Source organism: Armigeres subalbatus, chromosome 2 (assembly GCF_024139115.2).
Source record: "Armigeres subalbatus isolate Guangzhou_Male chromosome 2, GZ_Asu_2, whole genome shotgun sequence".
Taxonomy (NCBI): Eukaryota; Metazoa; Arthropoda; class Insecta; order Diptera; family Culicidae; genus Armigeres; species Armigeres subalbatus.
In genome coordinates this window covers 393,507,281-393,515,053 of record NC_085140.1, presented here as the reverse complement: position 1 = coordinate 393,515,053, position 7,773 = coordinate 393,507,281, and the positions used below count along the sequence as shown (strand labels likewise).

At 38.1% G+C, this 7,773-nt stretch overlaps 1 long non-coding RNA gene across 1 annotated transcript; it reads right to left on the bottom strand.

Moving 5' to 3' along the window:
* Nucleotides 1–1,118: 1,118 nt before the first annotated feature.
* On the bottom strand, nucleotides 1,119–2,480 carry LOC134217408 (uncharacterized). The gene is made up of 3 exons (XR_009981030.1): nucleotides 1,977–2,480; nucleotides 1,834–1,898; nucleotides 1,119–1,708 (listed from the first exon to the last, which is right to left on the bottom strand). It is a non-coding gene; the product is annotated as an uncharacterized LOC134217408 (long non-coding RNA).
* Nucleotides 2,481–7,773: the final 5,293 nt, after the last annotated feature.

Genomic DNA, 7,773 nt, shown 5'->3' with positions numbered 1-7,773 from the left:
TGCAGATTTCCATTACCTTCGTTAAAAAAAAAAAAAAAAAAAATATATATATATATATCTCCTGCATACCTACCAGTGAGAGCCATTTGCATTTGCAGCTACGATCAAAAACAACCTGGCTTGAGGTTAAGACCTATTTGAAGTTTCGCAAGGGTAATGAGAAAAAGCGGGAGATTGATTCTCGTTCCATCTCAGTTACATCAAATTCTACAACTTTTGATGTCATACAACTGATGTTTCCACATTTTTTTGTGCATTTCTGTACATGTATCGGATCACACTACGCTCAAATAAATTGAAAGATATATTTCAAATATTCTCGCACTTTAAACTTTAACTGGAGGCTGAACTTAAGATTTATGTGCGCCTTTTAAAAACTATGCATAAGGTTTTTGAAATACAATAGTGCCACTCAGCGGGGATACCAAAATCCTTCTCATGATAGAGCAAGTTGATCATATTAAATCTATTTTTATATTGAGATACTGCTTTATCGGAAAAGTAGATTACTTTTGACTTTAGTAGATTACATGTCAATTTGTCTTTTAAAAACCGTGTAAAAAAAAGAACAATTGGTACAAATAAGAATTGATTTTATGAATGCAAATATCAATTTTTCGCGAAACCTAAAATTACAGTTCAAGCGTTAACCATGTTAGTGTATGTATTATACAAATTTCAACATAGTATTAGTGTGAGCATCAACGTATATTCTTGCATAATGTTATGATGTGGTAAAAACTGTAAAGTATGTACAATTCCAATTTTTCGAGTCGATTTTATAACCCCCTTGAACTAAGCTCAGTGTATAATTGGATCTACAGGGTCGGAATCAAGGAAACCGGCACAACAACTCACTTACACTCACGAATTCATTTTAGCAGGAACTCAACATTAGGCCATTCACATAAGTAGAGTTCAATTGTGGCACTCACAAACAAGCTTATGGTTTACAGTCGCTCAAAAGCCACACTGTAGAAAATCCTCTATCTTAATCGCGAAAGTGAGAGAAGGGGTGAAACTCAATTTGAGATCGGAGTTATCGGAATGATTATGAGTAGTGGTGAACTTTTCTTGACACCTTAAAATGCCTTCAAACTCAATCGTTACGTGCACTATAGGGTATATTAACAATTATGGATAACATAGATTTATGGTTTTAACTTATTCTAGTTTTTGTTTTTGTGACGTCACATTATTTTACTTGCGGTTTTTTGTATGTAGGTCTAGGTTCTTCTGTGGTCGGCGAAATGCGGTAATTGATTGCTTTGCGTTTTCTCGCACGCGGAGGCGAGACGAAGATTCTGGCGATCGTGGCAGACGTCCGTTGCAGGTTGATGGACGTTGCTCCCTGCCGAAGCTAAGTAATTTTCCTTTCAGGCGGCTCACCGGAAGTTTTCGTGGTCGGAGTGATGGCCGACGGCCTATCCAGCCCACCGGGGCTTCGCTCGACGTGCCTACTTGGCCGGGTGGCGAATTGACGCCTAATGGCCTCCTTGTCCAACGAAAAGGAATTGCTGGAGTTGTCCACGGGACGTTCGATGTTAGCTTCCTTTCAATATGGCGATAAGTGGCACCAACTTTCCATCCAAAATGGCCACTTCTTCCGTCTTATTCTTCTGTTCCTTTTGTATTTATTTGTCTGGGAATTATGGTGGCGTTTCCCAGACAAAAGCTGTTAAATAGAAGAAAAAGGCCCTTTGTGGACCTGACCATACCAATTAGAGCTTTCCACGCCATTTTGAGATTGACTTCTAGACCACATTCTAGCAAGTAGAATTATAATTTTCTATGATTTTAAACCGCTTTTAGTATTTAGTGCATGTATTTTACCTTTTTCTTTACAGGATCTATTCTTCGTTAAGTAACGATGTTAGGCGATATTGTTGCCGTTTACCCTATTAAACGAACGATTTGAACAATAGATTTTAGATTTTATACAATGTTTTCAGTAATTACTAACACTACTAACTCACTTTTAACGTACTATTTTACTTTATACGCACTAACAAAGTTTTCCGTTCTATTTATTTTTTATCTAGACCTATAAGTTGAAGAACACAATAAAATGTTAGAAAAAAACACCACTAATAGAATTTGCCTATCATTGGCATACTTTGAAATTTTTAACGCGCCGCGCACTTTACTGCTCGCTTGAGCGGTTGGAACAGAAGAGATCGACAGTGTTAAATTGCCAAGCATTCTACCTACGAAACTTCCATAAGAAAACCGAACGAACCCGAGTTCGTTGGGTTAGTATTTGTCATATTTGTGAACACCATACCCCTTACCCTATCTATGCATGCCCATTTCAGCTGGGTATCTTTTGCCAGTGCTCAAACCGCTGTCAACAAACTCGAGGTGGGTGAGTGGTACCGTGCGTGCTGGAAAGGATTGGGATTGAGAGAGAGAACTCCAGTCTCTCACTGAGCTTCTGACAGAGTCGAATTTCGGTTTGTACTAATATTCCTTGTGATAGAGTCACAAGCACAATTTTGGAACCATCGGTTACAATTTTTAAACTTACCCCCTTTTTTCACTTCCCCCAGTGTACCTTATTGAACTTCGCTGATATCTTTGTCATCAAAATATGACCACACTATGTCTTTCAATGAGTTCAAATCGCTGCACGAAGCGATTTTGCATACGTTCAAGGAACATGCATCTGTGGGCGGATTACAGAAATTTCGTTTGTGCAGATCCCTAGGTATGGAATTCTTTAACCCCATCAACCTCCAACTGATCGAAATGCGCGCCTATAAATTTCAACCTGAAATTTTCATGAATAGCACACACGCACACCGTGTGCGTACCGGCAGCTCCTGCTAAAACGCATTCTGCGGGTCGTAATTCGGCAAATTTGGAGAATCCAATTTGTTGGTTGGGAAACTTTTCTTTGTAAAGGGCGTAAATCTCCTTCAAATTCGCCAAAATCAAACGCTTTTGCTTTAAAGAGCGATGACCCTCTTTCCGTACACTTGTATACAACTCCTTCTTCCATGCTAGCTCTTAACTTACTTTACAGCTTCTCTATAGAACGCCTGCACCATGTGAACAACTTCGTGTGACAACGGATTTCCTTTTTTGGATTCGAGTTGCATAAAATCCCTTTTTCTTCAACGCATCTTTTCATATTTCGAACAAAGCGTTCCGAACAGCGGAATTCATCTGTAAATTAAGGTGTTAGGATAACGCAAGAATAGCCAGAAAGCTATTAGGGCAAAGCTCAGGAAAGCCATATAGGCACCCGTATTCTTGTTTACGGACGACCGTACCTTCGAACGGATCCGATTTGATTTGAATATCTCCATTTGATTTTGCTAGCATAAATGAGAACGCGTATCAACCTGAGAGCGTGTTGGCTCTTGCTTCGGACAGCAGAACGATCGCGCGATTTGCCGAAATATTGTGTTCTGCATTGCGCGGCCGTCAGTGCCTGTTTTGTCGTGTTTCTGCTCAGTAAGCAGATAGTTCGCGCGGCCGAGTGAGTAAACAATTGGTGCGTGATCGGACGTGTTTCAGGTAGGATTTAGAACATTCGTAAAATCCGAGTTTTTGGTTCTGTTTTTAATTTTAGGTTAAGTGTGCGGTGTTTTGTATATGATGCGAAACATTTGTAAGGTTACTTTGTCCTCCTCTGGACGGTTCGTAAGTAAATTGATGAATATATTTTAATTTTTTTTTTCAGCATATACTGTTATTGACAAACGCTCTATATTGTCGAATAGAGCTCCCTATTATTCACCTTACCCACTAACAATAATTTTCCTTTCCGAGACATCTATGAAGGTAGTATGGGTTCCCTGCATCTTCACTAGTAGATGTTAAACTAACATTCCTTCCCTTCCTTCCGTGATTGTAAGGACGTGACCATGTATACAACTGCTACTGTATAGGAAAAGGAAATCCCAAGTACCAATTTGCGACAATATACAGTAGACTTCTCAATTGAGCATTGTATAGCCACCCACAATATGTACCATCACATATGCTATGCTATGCTATAAATGAGAACGCGTATCAACCTTTATTCAAAAGGACATTCGAACGTTAACAAGAATATGGGTGAAGATGTATAAAGATGAAAGATGATGATGAAAGATTTGGGCAGAACCGATAGGATACGAAGTTTTTCGCTCGATGCCTTGCATGTTTCGAATTTTTTCTTTAATTTATTAATCATTTCTAGTCCTGCTTCATGATATTCGGTTGGTACGTTTTGGTTGTCGTTTTCAACCCTAACAACAGAATTGAACGACTGTTGCAGTGCTCTTGAAGCTCTTGCCAGTTTCTCCGTTGGATATTTCTTGGTACGTAAAACGTTTTATTTTTTCAGGAGTGATTGATCCAAGGAACTGAGTGTGGCATTCAAGCTACATAAAGAAGAATCTAGATTTGTGTAGTCAGCATCCGCACGGGAATCAACAGTATGATCGTCAGAGCTGACTTCATCGTGCTCTTCTGAGGCAACAAATATTAATTTAAAAATAATATCAAATAGTATAAAATAAAAAATGTACCTGCTATTTCGATAGCTCGATTTCCAACGGATGAATCCACAACCATCTTTTGTACATCTTGATAGTATCTCACGCACAGTTTCCGACTTCCAATTATTTTCGGAGAATACTGATTGAATTTATCGTGGAGTTTAGCGGAAATGATTTTTAATTTATTACGACGTATATTGCTATAAGCATTAAGTGAGTTGCAGCAAATGGTAACACAGGCAAGGTAACCACAAACACTTCTCAAATCTTCTCCACTGACGAATTGAAAACTGTTCTGAAGCGCAAAGTCTCTTATCAACGTTACAATTTATTTCCAAAAATATTCCAATAGAACAGTTCATTTTGAAGGAATATTTATGTAGCTGCAGAACACTTTCCTTGTAGCCTTGTAGCCTTGTAGCTTGTAGCTAGCGATTTGAGAAATAACTGATTGACCCAACGATGTCAATGCACTCGAATCGGTCAAAGTAGGCTAGATCAACGTATGCTTCAAAACACAGAAGACATGAATAACTCAATAGTGAGTTCAATCCACGCAACTTCAACCTTGCATGCAGGAAGCTAAATTGGATTGAGTTTGGTCGAAATAGTTTGCCTTTAATCCCAAATTAAAAATGGAGGAGAAGATGTTATTCACTCAATTTCAAGTTCAGACAATAAGCTCAAGGTTGGCTCCTCCAACTGAACTTACGCCAATGGACTGTTTGGATACTCAAGAGTAAGTTTAAAAATACTCAACCTTGAGGAAAACTAATAGGACTTTTAAATGGTCAATGTTGCCAAGAAATGATTTTCGATTTAAAAACAAAAGTTACATTTTTTGCAGCTTATTCCAAGCAAAATTTCTTTGATGTATTTTCTTATTTCTTCGAAAAAACCGAACCCAGTAGGATGAATTGAGTGATTATTGCACAATTTTATATGACCGATATGTCAAATTATTTTTTAAATTTTCATAACTGGGGATCGGTTTTTAGTACCCTAGGGTTTTAAGTGTTTCGTATGCAAAAAAGTGTGGAGAACACGATGGTGGTGTTAATTTTGAGATAAAAATACACTCATTGGAAGAAATTTTTATTTTTCATTTTCAAAACGTAAAAACAGCATATTTGGCATCACTGTAGCCCAGACTTGGCGTTTTTAAAGTAAAGTTTAAAAAATTATCTTCAAAAACATAAAAAAATGTTTGTGGCTTTAAAGCTCCCTTAGATATGAGCAAATGAAAAATATCAAGTTTTCCAAACTTCAAAAATGGGGAGTGCTCCCATGTGCAGAGGGGTGGTCCAATCACCAAAAACATGGACTTTTTTATAATAGCTATAGACAAACAAATCCCCAAAATTTGGATCAAATCAAAGTTAATCGATTGCATGTGACTCGGCACTTGGTATGGAATGACCCATATTGAGTTTATTGAATTTGAAGTGCATCAAATGCCGGCCAGTCGGGCCAGTAAGAAAAAATAAAAACACGCGTCGTGAAAATCTGTCAAACGAAAAATTGAACACGGTCAGGAGAACGAAGGATCAGAATATGTTCAACAAATCAGAAGCCGAAATGGTAAACTAATCAGACGGTAAGTGATCGATATTAAATTTATTTATGTGTTGTATCAACCAAATATATAATCTCCGACAAGCTCATCTACGGTAATAAGAAAGGTTTAGAAATTCCAAATTTTACTCTCTTCAACAGCGGATGTACGCAAAAAATAAGAGTTCATGAATTCGTGAACTAACGAGTTCACGGTGTATTTTTTCGTGAACAACAGTCACGGATTCGGGAATACAGTCACGTTTTCTGGAACGTTCTGGAAAACGTGACTGGTGTTCCCGAATTCATGAATTAAATCACGGTGTATTTTTGCTGGTTCACGTATTCGGGAACGCATTTTTTTGCGTGTGTTGTTCTGTGCTTCCAGGATATTGCAGATCTGGCGTAGCACATGCAATCGTAAGTTTATTTATTATTGACTCGATTATTGACAAACACCTTTTTTTTCATTTGTAGGTTCAATTGCATCCCGCAGGCCCTGGTTTTGATCACCATGCGATTTTTACCTTCAATTGTATCCGTTTCCACTTAAATTGGATCAGTTTTCCCGAAGCTAGTGAAATAAGTTTTCCCGCCAACAAACGATTCCGATAATATTTAGAAGGAAAATTATTTTGAACCTCATTGAAAAAATGATACTTAATAAACAGGTGTTTATGCTCATTTTGAATAGAATTATGATAAAAATAAATATTGACAATGATCGTTTTCTACTATTTATTAGAGCCATGTTTGAAATTAAATGCAATACCAATGGATCATTCGCGATTCTTCCTTTTGAAATCTATCATACATTGGGCCACGATGGACCAAGCCGGGAAATTTAGAGGAAAAAATTGTTTTCACCTCGAAGATGATATTTTAGGAACAAGGTGTCATCAAATAAGGAAGTTAAAAACGTTATCTCAAAATGTAGTGTGGTCTCACTATTGCAACAAAGTTCAAAATAAAGCTTGAATAATAAGTTTTGACTTTGCTGAAGACACTTTGTTACTAAAATATCATCTTCAAGGTAAAAATAATGTTTTCCTCCTAATTTCCCGGCGTGGCCCCACCGTGGTAATGGCTGTGATGAAGACGATTCAACGGCCGGTAGCCCTTATTTTCGAAACTTTTTAAATGGAACGGTCTTTATTGTTGTACTCAGACTGAGAAGGTGCTAGCTTTCAACAATTTTCAAAGTTTTCTTTATGTATTAAAATGAGTTTGCATTACCTTTGAAGCCATATAACTCACAAACGGAATGACCGATTTGTCGAAATTTCTCATTATTCGATTCGTTTTTGGATAAAAGGCCGTTTCTTCAACTATAGCATCATCAACGTGCATTGCCCACACGAAGGGAGACCCGACGTCGAGAAAGAAGCGTTCTATGCACAGTAGGGTGGCTCAAAAAACACTTTTTCAAATTGTTGATGGGCCGCACTTTTATTCGGCTCTATTTGATGTCCTGATGCTCTGGACAAAATCTCAGCCAAATCGGTCAACGTTTGGGCGGTGCTAAACTCGTTGGATGTTTATATGCAAACATGTATGCAGAAACATCCAAAACAGTGATTTGCAGTTGGAAGGCACAGTTTACGCACATCTGGAGCAGCCATACGATGGATGCCCACTGCGGGACAGGAACCTACTTACAAACGAGCGTGAGGTGATCCAAAGATGGCGGCAGCACTACGAAGAGCACCTGAATGGCGATATGGCAGAC